Source organism: Moschus berezovskii, chromosome 1 (genome assembly GCF_049115385.1).
Source record: "Moschus berezovskii isolate FMDL1 chromosome 1, NW_MosBer_1.0, whole genome shotgun sequence".
Classification (NCBI taxonomy): Eukaryota; Metazoa; Chordata; class Mammalia; order Artiodactyla; family Moschidae; genus Moschus; species Moschus berezovskii.
The window spans coordinates 135,784,714-135,801,599 of NC_142460.1; the positions used below are offsets into that span (position 1 = coordinate 135,784,714).

At 39.1% G+C, this 16,886-nt stretch overlaps 1 non-coding gene across 1 annotated transcript; it reads right to left on the reverse strand.

Annotated features, from left to right (window-relative positions):
- Window positions 1-854: 854 nt before the first annotated feature.
- TRNAW-CCA (transfer RNA tryptophan (anticodon CCA)) lies at window positions 855-926 on the reverse strand. The gene has a single exon. It is a non-coding gene; the product is annotated as a tRNA-Trp (tRNA).
- Between the last annotated feature and the right edge of the window lie 15,960 nt (window positions 927-16,886).

Consider the following 16,886-nt stretch of genomic DNA (forward strand, 5'->3'; position numbering starts at 1 on the left):
GACCTTTTTCTCATTTCAGTTCAGTTCAGTTCAGTTCAGTCGCTCAGTCGTGTCCGACTCTCCGCGACCCCATGAATCACAGCATGCCAGGCCTCCCTGTCCATCACCAACTCCCGGAGTACACTCAAACTCATGTCCACAGAGTCGGTGATGCCATCCAGCCATCTCATTCTCGGTCGTCCCCTTCTCCTCCCGCCCCCAAACTTTCCCAGCATCAGAGTCTTTTCCAGTGAGTCAACTCGTCGCATGAGGTAGCCAAAGTATTGCAGTTTCAGCTTTAGCATCAGTCCCTCCAATGAACATCCAGGATTGATCTCCTTTAGAACGGACTGGTTGGATCTCCTTGCAGTATAAGGGACTCTCAAGAGCCTTCTCCAACACCACAGTTCAAAAGCATCAATTCTTCGGCGATCAGCCTTCTTCACAGTCCAACTCTCACATCCTAACATGACCACGGGAAAAACCATAGCCTTGACTAGACGGACCTTTGTTGGCAAAGTAATGTCTCTGCTTTTTAATATACTAACAGTTAAACCCTCTACCACCAAAACCCCTTGTGGCCCAGTTCTTCCCCTGGACTCTGTTAGACCTCCTAACGGTCCAACAAAGAAGGGGTTAACTTCTGGAACAGCAAGGGCATTCCTGGCCCTGGTTCCGCTTTGAAAACCAGTGTAAGTGCCTGCGCTATTAAATTTGTGGTTGTTAATTATTAGAAATATTCCGTTCCGTTCCATCGCTCAGTCGTGTCCGACTCTTTGCAACCCCGTGGACTGTAGCCTATCAGGCTTCTCCGTCCATGGGATTCTCCAGGCAAGAATACTGGAGTGGGTTACCATTTCTTTCTCCTGGGGATCTTCCCTACCCAGGGATCGAACCCGGGTCTCCTGCATTGGAGGCAGACGCTTTAACCCCTGAGCCACCAGGGAAGCCCATTTATTACCCTTCCTCAAAGGCATTCATTTTCAAATCCAGGGGTTTTACAAATTAATTTCACTGATAGTAATAAGGCCTGGAGGATGGACCAGCAAAGCATTGATCCATGTATATATCCAACAATTCATCCAATCTGTGATCAAGTTCTATGGATTCTGCTTCCTATATGCTCTCTGTCTCCTCCTCTATTTCAACCAGCACTGCCTTAATTCAGTTTTTACTGTCCTTCACTTAGACTCTTGCTACATAGTCCCTGTTCCTTATCTAACTGTCTCTAATTTGTAAAGTTTAAATCTGATGGCATCCCTACCAGTTTAGACTTTATCAAATGTAGCCCTTTATTAACAGGATTTTTTCCTAAACTTCATTGAGCTATAATTAGTATAGAACATTGTGTAAGTTTAAGGTGTACAGAGTGATGATTCAATACATTTATGTATTATAAAACGATTACCACAATAAGGTTAGTTAACACATCTACCACCTCACCTTGTTTCCTTTTGTCCCCTGTAATAACATGTAAGATCTACTTTCGTAGCAATTTTCAACTACAGTATTATTGACTCTAATAGTCACCATGCTGTTCATTAGGTTCCTGGAACTTCATCTTATAACTAGAATTTTGCACCCTTTGATCAACATCTCCCCATTTCTCCCACTTACCAGCCCCCGGCAACCACCATTCTACTCTCTATTGCTATGAGTTCATAGGGTATTGTTTAAGCTTCTGACTTGGGATACAAGGCCCTCTACTCTGACTTACGCTTTCTTCAGCTTGGTAGCTCACTGAACATAGTTCTTCTTGTATCTGATACTCACAGCACAGCAAAGTACCCCAGGTTCTCCAAATGTTCCATACTGCTGTTTCCCACCACTGTACCCTGACTCACACGATCTTTTTCGTGGGCCCACACTACCTCTACTTGCTGATGAAAACCAGCATTTTCTCTAGTTTAGTTCAAGCCTCACTTTCAACACTTACCAGCATCCTGACTCCTTGTGGCCCCATGCAATTGTCAGCCCTTAAGGAAAGCTCTTAAGCCCCACTCCAGTATTCTTGCCTGGAGAATCCCAGGGATGGGGGAGCCTGGTGGGCTGCCGTCTATGGGGTCGCACAGATTCAGACACGACTTAAGCAACTTAGCGGGGACCTCCTTTATGAACCCAGTGTATTCCATATATACTTCAACCACAGCACCTACTAAGCTTTGTTACATTTGTTGCTTTGGTGGCCCTCTCTTTTATACTGTATATGCTCCTTGAAGGTGTGAATCATGTCTTATTAGTCTTATCTCCAGCACCTAAAAGAGTGTCTGAATACTAAGTATTTAATAAGTGCTTACTAAACAAATACTTTGGGTTTCCCTGGTGCCTCAGTGGTAAAGAATCTGCCTGCCAAGCAGGAGACATGGGTTTGATCCCTGGGTGGGGAAGATTCCCTGAAGAAGGGAATGGCAACCCACTCCAGTATTCTTGTCTGGGAAATCCCAGGAACATAGAAGCCTAGTGGACTACATTCCATGGGGTTGCAAAAAGAGTTGGACACAACTTAGTGACTAAAAAAAAACAACAAAGCAAACATCTTAATTCACTAGCTCCTGATATGATTCAGAGGCTTTCACTCTGATATAGTTTAGAGCTTCTGAATTTACAGGTTTTTTTACAGGTCAAAAGTTCTGACAAAAGCTTTCTTGAGCTTCTGTTTCAAATCTATGATAATGATATATCTATAAATGTCAGCTGCCAGACACTGCTAAATGTTTTTCAAACCAGTAGGAGTCCTGAATCCAGGAGCATATGCCAACTTTCAAACTACAAATAAGTATATGCATGCTGCAATTAATAGCTTATTTGGAGCTGAATAATCTCTACAAGAATGGAGATACATCATTTTCAATCAGTAAAGGGCTAACACTAAGTTCTGGCAGTTTTCTCTTTTATATAGAAAAGGAGTTTAAGCATTATTTGGATACTTAAATAGCTAGAAATGCATTCATTTCAGCCATTATTTGTGTATAAGCCTGTGTCATAGCAGGACTAATCTCCCGCCCCCGCAGAACCTGGTCTGTAAGGTCAATTGCTGAGTGGAATTTGAAAATGGACTTCACTCACTAAGATTCTGTGAAAAGTCGCAAATTAAAAGGAGAAAAAGGAAAAATAAAAACATTTTCCTACTTCTATAAATGAGATGAATGTTCCATTTTAGATTAAAAAGAAAAAAAATGCCCCTCCATTTATAATTGCTTGGCCTAACATGTTAATCATAAGCATTTTATGGTTTGTTTCTGAATACTCTTAATTGCTAAGATATTTCAATAGTCTCTTCATTATTTATTCTATCTAATAATCTTGAAAGAAATAGACTGACTGCTGCTGCTAAGTCACTTCAGTCAATTCCGTGTGACCCCATAGAGGGCAGCCCACCAGGATCCCCCATCCCTGGGATACTCCAGGCAAGACCACTGGACTGACTGAGGCATGAACAATTTTTAAGTGGGCTAATATGTGTGGAATATTTTCCTAATGGTTGATGAGGTTAAGTGCATTGCTTCAGATTGCTTTTGAAGAAGATGGAATAAGCATTTCTAGTATCTTATCCACAGTATAAGGAATCAAGATGTTTTCATTTCCAACCCTTCCATTGTATGCCCTGAAATAATCATATAACTTTTCTTAACCTCAAAGTGCAAACAAGGAATTATATGCCAAGAATGCAAGAAGTGTGTACATATAAACACATCTAAGTTTGACAGTATGACTTTTAATGTCTTGTCAGAACAATAAAGAGCATTGAATAAGAGTAAATTTTAAAACATAAATATATATTGATTCTTTAAACTAAAAACCATAGCTACTAAGAAACTCATATAATTTCAAGAAATTTAGAATGTTATATCCTGTGTTGACTTAGTTGAACAAGGTAATTGGTGAGCTTAGAGAAGGGAACTGGAGGACTGGAACTTTTATTATTTGCCAGCAGGGCTTGAAGCTCAACATTCAGAAAATGAAGATCATGGCATCTAGTCCCATCACTTCATGGGAAATAGATGGGGAAACAGTGGAAACAGTGTCAGACTTTATTTTTCTGGGCTCCAAAATCACTGCAAATGCTGATTGCAGCCATGAAATTAAAAGACGCTTACTCCTTGGAAGGAAAGTTGTGACCAACCTAGATAGCATATTAAAAAGCAGAGACATTACTTTGCCAACAAAGGTCCGTCTAGTCAAGGCTATTGTATTTTCCAGTGGTCATGTATGGATGTGAGAGTTGGACTGTGAAGAAAGCTGATCACCGAAGAACTGAGGCTTTTGAACTGTGGTGTTGGAGAAGACTCTTGAGCATCCCTTGGACTGCAAGGAGATCCAACCAGTCCATTCTAAAGGATATCAATCCTGGGTGTTCATTGGAAGGACTGATGCTAAAGCTGAAATTCCAATACTTTGGCCACCTCATGCGACGAGTTGACTCACTGGAAAAGACTCTAAAGATGGGAGGGATTGGGGGCAGGAGGAGAAGGGGATGACAGAGAATGAGATGGCTGGATGGCATCACCGACTCGATGGACATGAGTTTGAGTGTACTCCGGGAGTTGGTGATGGACAGGGAGGCCTGGCGTGCTGTGATTCATGGGGTTGCACAGAGTCAGACATGACTGAGCGACTGAACTGAACTGAACTGAAGTGACTGAACTGAGGGAGACACTGGGGTAAAGTTAGCAAGAGGGAGTTTTGTTAGGATCTTGGGCAAAGTATGGGTGTCTTTAAAGGGTTCTCATGTTTGATACTTTAACTATATTCCCTGTAGTAGTTTCTGTATCTGCTCAAGGCTGACCCGTAAACCATCTGGTTGGTACTTTGGTTTCAGAGACTCTCCCTCAAATGTAGCCTAGGATTTCTGAATTAAAAAAGCAATCTGGTTAAAAGATCTGACAAAGGTTTTTTTCATACTTTGTGATTTGATTTATACAGTGCATTTGAATTAAGTCACTTTTATTTATAATCTCCTGAGCCATGTTAATTAGAGGAAGTAAATTTTGTGAAATTGGAATTATTTTGAAAATTTCCGGGATGGATCCAAGCATATCCTTTTCCATTTTCTTCTCAACTCTTTGAAAAGTCCTGTCTAAGTTTTAGATTGTTGCTGGTTTTCTCCCCACCTAACGGAATATGAAGATCCTCTGTCTTCTTTCTTGAAGATCTTCTTTCCCTTTAGAGTTTGATAATACTGGATGGAAATCAATATACTAAATTGTAAGAGGAAAAAGTTTACCCGCTTCCCCTACTGCTGAAACTTTATTGAAAATACTGACATGCTTTGGTTTTAGATGGGAAATTATTGAAAAAGTCACAAATTATAATACCCATTCAGTTTTAATTTAAAAATACTTAAATTTGGAAGTAAAGAACAAGTTTTCTACTAGCAATTCTTTTAACTCTAACTATACTGTAATATCTCATGAGGTGTTTTTTAGATACACAGTAAGTGGGGCATATAATACAGCTAGGAGCCTTAGTCCTGATTCTGATACATGCTTGAATGCTGTATGATCCTAGGCAACTTCTCCGAGCCTCGGTTTTCTCATCTGTAAAACAGGAATAATAGCATACATCCAGTTTTCCTCCGTAGGACACATGCAGTTGAGAGGGTCACTTGAGCTGAGGTGCAAGAAAGTTCTTTGATAGCAGAGGATGTTGCAGTTCTGTTGATGAACCAGCAGGAGGCTTTGTCCAGCACCTAGTTGAAAAATGGTGTCAATATCCTTGCCTCCTCAGCTCACAGCTTCTTGAACAATTTGACTGAGAAGCCGTTTTTGTCTGTGTTCTTTCACCAAGTCAACCTCTTGCTTAAAGTAGTGAGTATTTCTATTGCCTTCTGGCATTGGTTCATTTACTCCATCTTGGTTAAATTCCTGGCTGTGATTGCCTGCTTTCAGCTTTTTCCTGTCCTTTGTTTTGCATTTCTGTCCAATAAAAATGCTGATCTTGTTTTTGAGGTGGGCTATGTTTTTTTTGGATCTCTGTTAGCAATCTGGATGTATTTCAAGTACAGAATATATATCAAAGCCTGAAAAACTATGCAGCTAAGTTGACTAGATTTTACTAGTACAAGTGTTTTATAAACTGTCAAGTTCAATCGATATAAGATGCTATGTTTAAGAAAGCCTAAGATTCATCTTTTTATGAACTGTACCTGGCATCACTGAGAATATCTGACAGTGTAACAATTAAGTCACTTCTACGGCGACAAAGATCAGTGATGTTCAAAGCATGGTCCTCAAACTGGGCTAGTCTGTGAACTCTTACTGATTTGGGGCAAGATAAGTTTAGAATGTAAGCATCAGCACTGGGAAACATTTAGAGCAATTTGAAAAAGTAATTTTACATTTGTTGTATCTAACAATATAAAGGATTAACTTATATTTTTGTTCTTTTAATTTCATTTTTCTTATAGTTTGCAAAATATCTATTTATGATGGATTAGAAATTAAAACAACTAGGCCCTTTACCACAGAAAGTTTAAGAAGTACTGGTTGATACTGTTACTGATGCTTATTATGTTTTCTAAACTATAAGTTCCTATCAGTTTAATTTGTGGTATTATTTTATATATCACAAGAGAAGAAAATAATGCTGCCAGTATATGCCATATCTACACATCACTTACATTTTTAATATTTACTGAAGGAGCTCTTTTTGACTTAATTTAAAAAATCATAGATTCCTCTCCTTAAGTATAAAAAGGAAAATATTAATCCACTAAATTTGTAAAGGTGTTTCTCAAATTTCTTCATGTTCTGAGTCCAATGTTTCTGACTCACTCTTTAGCTTGTGTTGTTGATGTCTGTTTTCCACACAATACCATGGAATATTGTGATTTTCCCACAGAGTTTTGCCCAACACAGTATTGCCCAACATAAAGTATCTTTTTGTAAAACTATTGAGGGTATAACACTTTAAAAAATATTTCTCCAAAATAATTTGCAGGTTTTCTCCCACAAACTGCAGAACTCACTAGAAGCAGTCAATAGACAGTTTTATGTATTTTGGGAACAAACTGAAACATTTTTATACTTGTTTTAGCCTTTCTTAGATTCTAGAAAGCATTTGATGGATGAAAAAATGGAATTGTGACTATCCCTTTAAAGATGAATATCTGCTTCTTCAATGGCAGATGTATACCCAAGTGCTCTGTTTCCATACCTTCCTACAGACACAGCATCTTCTTTAATACTGAGTTACACTGTCATCTTTTAATAGACATTAATTATGGCAATTAAACTCAACACATATAGTATTAACCAGGCATTTAACTCAATGATGGGAATTTGAAAGCTAGGAAAGAATTGATCTGTAGCGTGTTTAGGCAAGGCCTGGCTCATTGTGATTTACAATTTCAAATTGTAAAATGCATCCTCAGTTCAGTTCAGTTCAGTTCAGTCGCTCAGTCGTATCCGACTCTTTGCGACCCCATGAATCACAGCATGCCAGGTCTCCCTGTCCATCACCAAATCCCAGAGTTCATTCAAACTCATGTCCATGCAGTCGGTGATGCCATCCAGCCATCTCATTCTCTGTCGTCCCCGTCTCTTCCTGCCCCCAATCCCTCCCAGCATCAGAGTCTTTTCCAGTGAGTCAACAGGTCTCATGAGGTGGCCAAAGTATTGGAGTTTCAGCTTTAGCATAAGTCCTTCCAATGAACACCCAGGATTGATCTCCTTTAGAATGGACTGGTTGGATCTCCTTGCAGTCCAAGGGACTCTCAAGAGTCTTCTCCAACACCGCATTTCAAAAGCATCAATTCTTCGGCAATCAGCTTTCTTCACAGTCCAACTCTCACATCCATATATGACCACTGGAAAAACCATAGCCTTGACTAGATGGACCTTGGTTGACAAAGTAATGTCTCTGCTTTTTAATATGCTATCTAGGTTGGTCATAACTTTCCTTCCAAGGAGTAAGCGTCTTTTAATTTCATGGCTGTAATCAGCATCTGCAGTGATTTTGGAGCCCAAAAAAATAAAGTCTGATACTCTTTCCACTGTTTCCCCATCTATTTCCCATGAAGTGATGGGACCAGATGCCATGATCTTCATTTTCTGAATGTTGAGCTTCAAGCCAACCTTTTCACTCTCCTCTTTCACTTTCATCAAGAGGCTTTTGAGATCCTCTTCACTTTCTGCCATAAGGGTGGTGTCATCTGCATATCTGAGGTTATTGATATTTCTCCCAGCAATCTTGATTCCAGCTTGTGCTTCTTCCAGCCCAGCGTTCCTCATGATGTACTCTGCATATAAGTTAAATAATCAGGGTGACAATATACAACCTTGACGTACACCTTTTCCTATTTGGAACCATTCTTTTGTTCCATGTCCAGTTCTAACTGTTGCTTCCTGACCTGCATACAGGTTTCTCAAGAGACAGGTCAGGTGGTCTCGTATTCCCATCTCTTTCAGAATGTTCCACAGTTTATTGTGATCCACACAGTCAAAGGCTTTGGCATAGTCAATGAAGCAGAAATAGATGTTTTTCTGAAACTCTCTTGCTTTCTCCATGATCCAGCGGATGTTGGCAATTTGATCTCTGGTGCCTCTGCCTTTTCTAAAACCTGCTTGAACATCTGGGAGTTCACGGTTCACATATTGTTGAAGCCTAGCTTGGAGAATTTTGAGCATGACTTTGCTAGCATGTGAGATGAGTGCAATTGTGCGGTAGTTTGAGCATTCTTTGGCATTCCCTTTCTTTGGGATTGGAATGAAAACTGACCTTTTCCGGTCCTGTGGCCACTGCTGAGTTTTCCAAATTTGCTGGCATATTGAGTGAAGCACTTTCACAGCATCATCCTTCAGGATTTGAAATAGCTCAACTGGAATTCCATCACCTCCACTAGCTTTGTTCGTCGTGATGCTCTCTAAGGCCCACTTGACTTCACATTCTAAGATGTCTGGTTCCAGGTGAGTGATCACGCCATCGTGATTATCTTCGTCATGAAGATCTTTTCTGTACAGTTCTTCTGTGTATTCTTGCCACCTCTTCTTAATATCTTCTGCTTCTGTTAGGTCCATACCATTTCTGTCCTTTATCGAGCCCATCTTTGCATGAAATATTCCCTTGATATCTATAATTTTCTTGAAAAGATCTCTTGTTTTTCCTATTCTGTTGATTTCCTCCATTTCTTTGCATTGATCACTGAGGAAGGCTTTCTTATCTCTCCTTGCTATTATTTGGAACTCTTCATTCAGATGCTTATATCTTTCCTTTTCTCCTTTGCTTTTCTCTTCTCTTCTTTTCACAGCTATTTGTAAGGCCTCCTCAGACAGCCATTTTGCTTTTTTGCATTTCTTTTCCATGGGGATGGTCTTGGTCCCTGTCTCCTGTACAATGTCATGAACCTCCGTCCAGAGTTCATCAGGTACTCTATCTATCAGATCTAGACCCTTAAATCTATTTCCTACTTCCACTGTATAATCATAAGGGATTTGATTTAGGTCATACCTGAATGGTCTAGTGGTTTTCCCTACTTTCTTCAATTTCAGTCTGAATTTGGCAATAAGGAGTTCATGATCTGAGCCACAGTTAGCTCCTGGTCTTGTTTTTGCTAACTGTATAGAGCTTCTCCATCTTTGGCTGCAAAGAATATAATCAATCTGATTTTGGTGTTGACCTTCTGGTGATGTCCATGTGTAGAGTCTTCTCTTGTGTTGTTGGAAGAGGGTGTTTGCTATGACCAGTGCATTCTCTTGGCAAAACTTTATTAGCCTTTGCCCTGCTTCATTCCGTGCTCCAAGGCCAAGTTTGCCTGTTACTCCAGGTGTTTCTTGACTTCCTACTTTTGCATTCCAGTCCCCTATAATGAAAAGGACATCTTTTTTGGGTGTTAGTTCTAAAAGGTCTTGTAGGTCTTCATAGAACTGTTCAACTTCGGCTTCTTCAGCATTACTGGTTGGGACATAGACTTGGATTACTGTAATATTGAATGGTTTGCCTTGGAAACGAACAGAAATCATTCTGTCGTTTTTAAGATTTCCAAGAGGAGCTGTCCCACATCCAAGAGGCAGTGGCTGCATGGGCACAGGAGGGCCGAGAGGAGCTACTCCACATTCAAGGTCAGGAGGGGCGGCCTTGAGGAGATACCCCTCGTCCAAGGTAAGGTACAGTGACTGCACTTTCCTGGAGCAGCTGTGAAGAGATACTCCACGACGAAGGTAAGTGAAACCCATAGGTATTGGGAGGGGGCATTAGAGGGCAGACACACTGAAATCATAATCACAAAAAACTAGTTGATCTGATCATATGGACCACAGCCCTGTCTAACTCAATGAACCTAAGCCATGCCGTGTGGGGCCACCCAAGACGGACGGGTCATGGTGGAGAGGTCTGACAGAATGTGGTCCACTGGAGAAGAGAACGGCAAACCACTTTAGTATACTTACCTTGAGAACCCCATGAACAGTATCAAAAGGCAAAATGATAGGATACTGAATGAGGAATTCCCTAGGTTGGTTGTTGCCCAGTATGCTACTGGAGATCAGTTTAGAAATAACTCCAGAAAGAATGAAGGGATGGAACCAAACTGAAACAAATACCCAGTTGTGGATGTGACTGGTGATAGAAGCAAGGTCCGATGCTGTAAAGAGCAGTATTGCATAGGAACCTGGAATGTTAGGTCCATGAATCAAGGCAAATTGGAAGTGGTCAAACAGGAGATTGCAAGAGTGAACGTCGACATTCTAGGAATCAGTGAGCTAAAATGGACTGGAATGGGTGAATTTAACTCAGATGACCATTATATCTACTACTGTGGGCAGAAATCCCTTAGAAGAAATGGAGTAGCCATCATGGTCAACAAAAGAGTCCTGAAAAATGCATCCTAAGAGATGCTAAAATGTTGAAGAAATAGAAGAGTCTTTAAATTGATGAAATATGGTAATTTGAATTTAATGACTTTTAAGAAGGAGCTGTCATTTTACTGGAATGATTTAGAAACATGTAGGTTCATGATTATTATTTATTCCTAGGAGAGGCACTAAGGTTATTTAATACATCTAAATTTTATTAATTGAACTTAAAGGAGTATGTATATGGAGACTATAGCATTCTATTGATTAATTCAAATAGCCTACTACGGTTCAGTTCAGTTCAGTCGCTCAGTCGTGACCGACTCTTTGCGACCCCATGAATCGCAGCATGCCAGGCCTCCCTGTCCATCACCAACTCCCTGAGTTCACTCAAACTCATGTCCACAGAGTCGGTGATGCCATCCAGCCATCTCATTCTCTGTCGTCCCCTTCTCCTCCCACCCCCAATCCTTCCCAGCATCAGAGTCTTTTCCAGTGAGTCAACTCGTCACATGAGGTGGCCAAAGTATTGGAGTTTCAGCTTTAGCGTCAGTCCTTCCAATGAACACCCAGGATCGATCTCCTTTAGAATGGACTGGTTGGATCTCCTTGCAGTCCAAGGGACTCTCAAGAGTCTTCTCCAGCACCACAGTTCAAAAGCATCAATTCTTTGGTGATCAGCTTTCTTCACAGTCCAACTCTCACATCCATACATGACCACTGGAAAAACCATAGCCTTGACTAGATGGACCTTTTTTGGCAAAGTAATGTCTCTGCTTTCTAATATACTATCTAGGTTGGTCATAACTTTCCTTCCAAGGAGTAGTTTACTAAATACCTAAGTGATTTAATTTATTGAATTACTTACTCCAAAGACAGAGTGTATCTAGCACTCCATAACACTCAGCACTTACTGTGTATAAGTCATTACTCTCAGTAACCTTTTATATTGGGTAACTATTGGTTTCCTTATTTGTAAGACTTGGCAATAAGGGTACAGAGAGGTTAGCAAGTTGTGGAGCCAGCACTCAAACCTATATTTCTGCCCCAAGAGTCCAAAGTTTGAGCTGTTAACTTTTGCTATGTTGCTTTTCAAATAGTGAAGTTACTTTCTCTACATTTCTGGCTTTCAAAAGATCCTATAGTTGATTAAAAAAATAATTCCCTAAAACTTTCCAGATCATGAAAGCATGTAATGGGGGAAAAAACAACCTTGAATTTAAACAAACAAACTAACTGAGCTAGTCAAGGTCTTGAGTATGAGTGGAAACAGCTGAAGAAAATGTGGTCCAATGAGAGCCTTTATCAAGTCTTGGTAATAAATGCCCTTGGCAAACAAACACAATCAGAACAAAAATTAATTTCCAGTACCACTGAAAGGACAAAATGTTGGCAGGGACTATGGAAATGTGACTAGTAATTATTCAGTTGAAGGGGAATATAAACTGGGACTAACAGAGAATTTGGATGCCAAACAAAACTATTACAATGAAATTCTAGGAGACCAAATGTAAACCAAAACTGCCCAGGCTACAGTGTTTTTCCACTTTGTATATACAAAGGTGAAATTGAATCACCAAGGACAACAAGGCAAGTAATGACATCAGCTGTTTCTAGAATGAAAACCTAATAAAAATGAAACTGAGTTTGTCAAAACTCAATTGTCTGAAGTAGATGCATTTCCTCTTGTTAGAGGATTTAAATAGACTCTTCTTTACTCAAAATACAGAATATAAAAATATCCACTGGCCAAATATAAATGAATCTTAGACTTTTCTGTAGACCTTTATTTAAGAAATGCAATGAATAAAATACTTAAACAACAGGGGATTTACATGTCATAAAAGGATGCAGTTATATTTTATAGAGAATTTAGTTTCTCATGAGTTAAATGGCTTTCCAGATTATTGTTTGATTACGTGGTTGGGTTCTAAGAAACTTGAAAGTAAATTGTAGTTAATGACCAAGTAAATATGAATAGAATAAATGAATAGAAAAACTATTTGGAATGATAACATAAATCAATACCAAAAATTTTCTTTTACCAAATTGTGTAAACTGACACACATTTTTCATTTCTATCAGTAATACTTTTTAAAAATCCTTGCATTATTTAGGAAAAAATATACACCATAATATATTAAAAGGCAACCCTTTCTTGTTGGAAGGTAAAATTACAACTTCAATTTGTATTTTAAGACACATGGTGGACTTCTCTGGAGGTCCAGTGGTGAAGACTCTGCACTTCTACTGCAGGGGCACAGGTTTGATCCCTGGATGGGTAACTAAGATCCCACATGCCATGTCACATGGCCAAAAACTTTAATAAACTGCACACATACAGAAAAGCAACCCCAAATATTTGGTGATTAAAAGATACAAACTTCCAGCTATAAATAAATCTAAGTGATATAATGTATAGCAAGATGATTATAGTTAACAATAACGCATTGTATGTTTGAAATTTTCTAAGAGGTAAATGTTAAGTGTTTTCATCACTAGAAAAAGTTAGATTTGTGTGTGGTAATGGATATAAAAATAAACTTATTGTGATAATCATTTCACAGTATACATATATTAAATCATTTTGTTGTACAACTAAAGTTAATACAATGTTATATGTCAATTATATTTCAAATAAATTTTTTTCTAAAAATTGGAATTTCAAAGGATGAAAAAATTTAAATATATACTTACATACACATTATTTTGAAGTATATTTAAATCTATATAATTAAGGCATTATGCCTTATTAATTTTTGTAACTTGTATTGGCCCAGGAACCCTTACTTAGTCAATGTTGCAGAATATAGTGGCCTTCCTGCAAGAAGGATGAATTCCACTCTCTAATGGCAAATTTTATGTATCAACATGGCTGAGTCAAGGTGCCGGATATTTGGTCAAATGCTATTCCATATATTTCTGTGAACATGTTTTTCATTTTACTTTTAACTGAAACATAGTTGACTCACAATGTTATGTTAGCCTTAGGAGTACAACATAGCAATTCAATATTTTATAGATTATACTTCATTTGAAGTTATTATAAAATAATTAGCTGTATTCCCTGTGGAATACATTACACTCTTATATACTATTTTATGTATTTATAGTAATTTTAACCTCTTAATTTCCTTCCCCTGTTTTCCTCTTGCCCCAACCCACCTATCCACTGGTAACTACCACTAGTTTGTTCTTTGTGAGTCTATTACTGTTTTGGTATATTCATTTGTTTATTTTTTAGATTCCACATATAAGTGAAAACATGTACTATTTGTCTTTCTTTCTTTGACTTATTGCACTGAGTGTAATACCCTCCAGGGCCAATCATATATATATATATATATATATATATATATACACACCACATCTTTTTTGTCTGTTCATCTGTTGATGGACACTTAGGTTGCTTCCATATTTGGCTATTGTAAATAATGTTGCTATGAACATTGGTACACATATATCTCTTCAAATTAGAGTTTTCATTTTCTTTGGATAAATACCCATGAGTGTAATTGATAGATCATCTAACAGGTATATTTTTAAGTTTTTGAGGAACCTCCATACTATTTTCCACAATGACAATATCAGTTTACACTTCCACTAACTGTGCACAAGTGTTCCATCTCTCCACATCCTCACCAACATTATTATTTGTTTTCTTTTTGACAATAGCCATTCTGACAGGTGTGAGGTGGTATCTCATTTCAGCTTTGATTTCGTTTCCCATGATGATTAGTGATATTGAACATTTTCTTACATGTTCGTTGGCCATCTGGATCTTCTTTGAAGAAATGTCTATTCAGATCTTCTGCCCATTTTTAAATTGGGTTATTTGCCTTTTGGCTGCTTGGTTGCATAAATTCTTTATATATTTCTGATATTAGCCCCTCATCAGACATCAGTTCAGTTCAGTCGCTCAGTTGTGTCCAACTCTTTGTGACCCCATGGACTGCAGCACACCAGGCTTCCCTGTCCATCACCAACTCCTGTAGCTTATTCAAACTCATGTCCATTAAGTCAGTGATGCCACCCAACCATCTCATTCTCTGTCACCCCCTTCTCCTCCTGTCTTCAATCTTTCCCAGCATCGGAGTCTTTTCAAATGAGTCAGTTCTTCGCATTAGCTGGCCAAAGTATTGGAGTTTCAGCTTCAGCATCAATCCTTCCAATGAATATTCAGGATTGATTTCCTTTAGGATTGATTTCCTTTAGGATTGACTTATTTGATCTTGCAGTCCAAGGGACTCTCAGGAGTCTTCTCCAATACCACAGTTCAAAAGCATCAATTCTTTGGCTCTCAGCTTTCTTTCTACTCCAACTCTCACATCCATACATGACTACTGGAAAAACCATGGCTTTGACTAGACGGACTTTGTTGGCCAAGTGACGTCTCTGCTTTTTAATATGCTGTCTAGTTTGGTCATAGCTTTTCTTCCAAGGAGCAAGCTCTTTTAATTTCATGGCTACAGTCACCATCTGCAGTGATTTTGGAGCCCCCCAAAATAAAGTCTCTCACTGTTTCCATTGTCTTCCCACTTATTTACCATGAAATGATGGGACCAGATGCCATGATCTTAGTTTTCTGAATGTTGAGTTTTAAGTCAACTTTTTCACTCTCTTCTTTCAGTTTCATCAAGAGGCTCTTTAGCTCTTCTTTGCTTTCTGCCATAAGGGTGGTGTCATCTGTGTATCTGAGGTTATTGATATTTCTCCTGGCAATCTGAGTGCAGCATTGCTTGCATGGAACCTTTTGAAAGAGGTGGCCATTATCTTCATTACCTCCACCATAGTTTGTTCTCAGGTCAAACAACAGCAGGGAGCCCAGCCCTGCCCTTCAACAGAAAATTGGATTAGAGTTTTACTGAGCATGGCCCTGCCCCTCCCATCAGAAGAAGACCCAGTTTTCCCCACAGTCCATCTCTCCCATCAGGAAGGTTCCATAAACCTCTTATCCTTATCCCTCAGAAGGCAAAAAGAATGAAAACCACAATCACAGAAAACTAATCATCAGACATATCCTTTGCAAATATCTTTTCCTATTCATTAGTCTTTTTATTTTGTTGATGGTTTCCTTTGCTGTGTAAAAGCTGTTAAGTTTGATTAGGTTACATTTGTTTATTTTTGTTTTTATTTCCCTCGCCTGAAAGTGAAAGTGAAGTCACTCAGTCCTGTCTGACTCTTTGTAACCCCATGGACTGTAGCCTAACATGCTCCTCTGTCCATAGGATTTTTCAGAGGAGCATGGTAGGCTACCACACTCTTCTTCTGATGGGAGGGGCAAGGCCATGCTCAGTAAATCTTTAATCCAATTTTCTGTTGATGGACAGGGCAGGCTCAAAGATATATGGCTAAGACTTATGTTAAAGAGTGAGCCTCCTGTTCTCTTCTAGGAGATTTATGGCTTCCAGTCTCACATTTAGGTCTTTAATACATTGTTTATTTTTGTATAGGGTATGAGAAAATGTTCTAATTTCATTTTTTTTACATGTAGCTCTTCAGTGTTCCCAACATCACTTATTAAACAGACTATCTTTCTTCCATTGTATATTCTTGCCAGCTTTGTCACAGATTAATTGAGCAAATATGTGTATGAATTTATTTCTGGTACTCTCTATTCTATTTCCATTGGTATGTGTCTATTTTTGTAGCAGTACCTTACTGTTTTGATTACTATAGCTTTATAGAATAGTCTGAAGCCACAGAGTATGATACTACCAGCTTTGTTCTTTTTTATCAAGATTGCTTTGGCTATTTGGGATCTTTGGTGGTTCCATACAAATTTTAGACTTATTTGTTCTCAGTTCAGTTCACTTCAGTCACTCAGTCATGTGCGACTCTCCGTGACCCCATGAATCACAGCACGTCAGCCCTCCCTGTCCATCACCAACTCCCGGAGTTGACTCAAACTCATGTCCACAGAGTCTGTGATGCCATCCAGCCATCTCCTTCTCGGTCGTCCCCTTCTCCTCCCACCCCCAATCTTTCCCAGCATCAGAGTCTTTTCCAGTGAGTCAACTCGTTGCATGAGGTGGCCAAAGTATTGGAGTTTCAGCTTTAACATCAGTCCTTCCAATGAACACCCAGGATTGATCTCCTTTAGAATGCACTGGTTGG